This window comes from Cupressus sempervirens, chromosome 4, assembly GCF_028749045.1.
Source record: "Cupressus sempervirens isolate cs-2001-9-10 chromosome 4, ASM2874904v1, whole genome shotgun sequence".
Classification (NCBI taxonomy): Eukaryota; Viridiplantae; Streptophyta; class Pinopsida; order Cupressales; family Cupressaceae; genus Cupressus; species Cupressus sempervirens.
The window spans coordinates 356,300,990-356,305,235 of NC_143121.1; the positions used below are offsets into that span (position 1 = coordinate 356,300,990).

General features: G+C 33.8%; 1 pseudogene; it reads left to right on the forward strand.

Moving 5' to 3' along the window:
- Positions 1-1,545: 1,545 nt before the first annotated feature.
- LOC149561531 (putative F-box protein PP2-B12) lies at positions 1,546-3,379 on the forward strand (annotated as a pseudogene).
- The last annotated feature ends 867 nt before the right edge of the window (positions 3,380-4,246 follow it).

The window sequence follows — 4,246 nt, forward strand, 5'->3', positions numbered from 1 at the left end:
CAAGCACAATCCATGTGCTCCCCTTTGAGTGCATCTTAGCCCTCCTTAACCATCTCCCCATCCTTGCATCTAAGCCCTCCATCCCTCTACCCCTTGGCCTATAAATTGAATCCCATCCCAAGCCATTTCATCAACAATCTTTGAGCTAAAGTTACCATGCTATTTTGAGAACCAAAGCCATCAATCTTACCCTTATAATGCCAAATTGAGAGCTCACAAAGCTACCAATTTTCCATTACCCACCTCCATTGAAGCAGCTTTTGAGCACCTTGAGCATACATCCACATCAAAAGGACACATCTACAGAATCAAGAAAGCATGGAGTGTTTTCTCTTGTGAGGTTTGCACTTTTTGTTTTGCTTTTCTTTGTCTAAACATATATGTGAATTTATTTTTTGGTTTGTGAATGTTTACTTTATTTGTTAATGTTCTTTGCATACTAAATCTTGTTCTACAACTGGCATCAACTAATTGTTGCTCCCTCTGTAATGTCCCCTATTCTAATCTTCTAGAATTTGGATTAATTCATTATAGGGACGTGATACAGAGAAGTGTAGCATCCCATGTACGTATGAACAACTGTGCCTATCAGTTAGTCTATTAGCTCTAATTACTACATCAAATTGGCCTACAGAGAGTACATTAAGAATCAGAACTTGTAAGAGACTCCTTTACTATCATTATTTGTTTGTTTGCAATTGTACAAATAAATGTATTGACTGTGAATTATGATTGTGTATACAATCAATGTCATTTTATGGATTCAACAATTAATCTTCTACCTTGATGTCACTATGCAATGGTTTTGATACTATCTTTAATTTTGATATGAACCTTATATTGATGTTCGATATTTAGTATGGTTGATGTTCTGCAATGTGTGGGCTTTATCACTTTGATATTAGGGGGTTAATTTTTCTACCTCATGAATGGGCAGTTTTGGATCAACAAGTAATTTGGAGGATCAGCAGGAGAACACCAGGCATTCTTTTGAGGTTGCTTGTTTGGAGGAGTCTATGGAGTCACCTGTTAAAAGATTAGTTCTATCTCTATTTATGAATTTATATTGTTGCTAGGTAATTTTAGCTATTGTTGAACCAAAATTGTCCAGCTTTAGAGAAGCTTCCTGATGAGAAGCTTCTAGAATTTTGTTCTGATGGAACTTTTAATTTATTTTATTGTTAGCAATGTTAAAGATTAAAGATGTGGCATGGCAGTGAACCAAATTTTGATAAAGAAAATATCAGAGAATGATCTAGTAGAAATGACAGGTCATTGTCACATTTAATGCAAATGCACATCGATTTTCTTTTAATTTATTTGTAATTTTGGCTTCAAAATTGGCTTTTTCTCATTTCCTTTAATAGAGGCAACCAATAAAAACTTAGATAAATAGCATTTTTCACATTTGGAAAATAGATTAAAATTTTCATTTATGTTAAAAAACATTATAGATTGATTCGGTAAGACCATCAAAAATCTGCATTGTTCGAACTGCCTTGGCTCTTGGTCTATTTACTTTTTTGAGTTTAGATTACCAAGCAAATGGAGAATATGAAAGAGTTGCTAGAGAACTGCATATCTTTGATCTTGTCATTAAGAACTCCTCACGATGCCTGCCAACTCGTAGTAGTCTCGAAGCTTTTTAGATCTGCAGCCTCCTCAGACTCTCTCTGCGATAAATGGCTTCCTACACATTACGCCCAAATCCTTGCTAATTCAATTTCTCCCATCACTTTCTCTTCCAAGAAACAACTCTATTTTCTGCTCTATCAATCAATCTTTCTCAATAGAGGAAACTAGGTGAGTACACAAATTTTATTTGTTTTCCTGTTGATTTTGTTTTTCCTTTAAACTTTTCACACAATTCGTTGAAACATGCAGAGATTTTGGCTACAAAGGCCAATCGCAAAAGTGTGTTATATGTTATCTTCCAGAGAATTATCTATTTTTTGGGGTGATGACCAACACTATTGGAGTTGGAGTCCTGGTGAAGTTGCAAATTCCAAGTTTATGAGATATATAGATTCCTTTCAATTGATCCCAGTATAGCTAATTTCAATGGCTCGTGTATGTTATTTAATGTATCAGCATGCTAAGAAGAAGAGAGAATATTTTAGATGAATATTAATCTAAAATTCATTATGCTAGTTCTTAGTTGAAGAGTTTTTAACCTACAATATGTTTTCCCCTTAAATTGCTCTGTATGCAGTAAAGCCACTGTAGGATTTATACTTGGTGCTATAAAAGTTGAAACAAAATGAAACCCAAAATTCTTTTGGAGTTTAGCTGTTATCTATCTGAAACCTGTGTTTGTGCACAAAATAGATTAGGGAGGACTTTATTGTTGGGTAAGACTTCTAGGGTTTGGAAATTTATAGGGTTTCTTGATTGCTCTTGCAATTGGGTGCAATCTTTTAGTTATTGGGATATCCCTTTGTTGGAAAGCTTGTCTAGCAATCTTGAACAACTAACAATCATAGACCTAGCAAATATATATTCAAGATCAAGTGTGTTCCTTAAAGCCAATTATATTGTTGTTTTAAAGAATCATTAAAATATTTCCGTTACTGGTTTTTCCTTCAAGAAAATAATTAAGGCTTGGTTAATGGCTCATGGCGAAACCCCAAGCAAGAACTTATCTCCATTTACCTATATATGTTGTTCCCTAGCTTTTGACTATAATTGAAGTAGGAATAAAGTGAATTGAATTTATTTGGATCTTTTTGAATCTTTAAGGTTTATTGATGATTGTCTTACTTGATTCTATATAAGACAGTGTAGTATGACATGCCTCTCATCCTCAAAATTTGATCTTTCTTGCAAAGAAATAGGCATTCTTCTCATTTTATATTGCAAGGTGATGAGATTATACCCTTAATTGACATTATTTTTTTTTTCTGAGTCGGATGAAAACCTGAAGGGTCAATGTTGCTTTTGCATTTTTAAGGAAGTAGCTAAATTAAAAATGGTTGCATGGTTGGAGATCAAAGGCAGATTTGATTGTAGGGTGTTGTCACCAAATACAGACTACTCTTTGTCATTTCTAATAAAATTTGGATCCCGTCCTCATGGGTGGAATGCATGTCCCCTAAAATTTAATATTACTGTAGAAGGAGATGAAATGGAATCAAGTAAGCTATTGGTGGAGAGGGAAGGAGCAAGCATAGATCCGAATATGAAGATTGCTCCTTGGAATAATCAAAGTGATGGGTGGATAGAAGTGGTTGCAGGGAAATTTACTGTCAAAGCGTACACTCATTATGAGGAGCCAAAATACATTGAGTTCAGTATGAAAGAGGTAGTTTTAGGTCGTTGGAAATCTAGGCTATTTTTTTATGGGATCAGGATTCAACCCATATCAGCTTATTGGTTTTGACATGTGTTAGTTTTTGTTGATCGGGGTGGTTTATAAAATTTGTATGATAAAGTTTCTAGAATAAGATTGTGTCGAAAGGCTCTGGTTGAGATTTAATGCATTAATCATCATAACTGTAGGCCTATGATTTGAATATGAATGTAATATAAATGAAAATATATGAATATAATAGATGCTCCCACCTTTGAGGGAAGATAATGTTTTTACACTTCTCTCTGATATCTTTTAGGCTGTAGGCTGCCAGGCAGCTTCCCTCTACATCTAAGAATCTTCGCATAAGAATGGGAACATTTTCATGTTATTTCATCAATCTTGCAAGTTTTACATTCTTGAGGTCTTGAGCACATGACCAAAAGCGAATAGAACCTTGCCAATCCATCTACACAATTGTGCAATCTCTCTTCCATATTAACAGTGCAACTAGTTCCAATAAGGATTTGAATGGATTTATTTTATATATGTTGGAATGTCTTTTGACTAAGATTGGTAACAAATTCTATGTCCTGTTCAGGCCACTATAAGAGTGTTGATGAAGTGCATTGAAATAGACTAACAAGTCCACACTGCACATAAACACTCAATTTTATAAATAGTTGATTCTACTATGTTCAACTGAGCACAAAGAAGAAACATTCTAGGCATGTACATGGACATTAGTCTGACATCTTAAAAGTTTTGTTAAAATAATTTAGTCTACAAACTATGGGAAACTAATGTTTTAGTCTAACATAGAATGATTAGAAAGCAAACATATTATATGATCATCAAGCAAACATATATAAACATATCTATATGATCATTAAACAAACATATATAAATATATATGATCATTAAATCTATATCTATCTATCCATGTATGTATCAGAT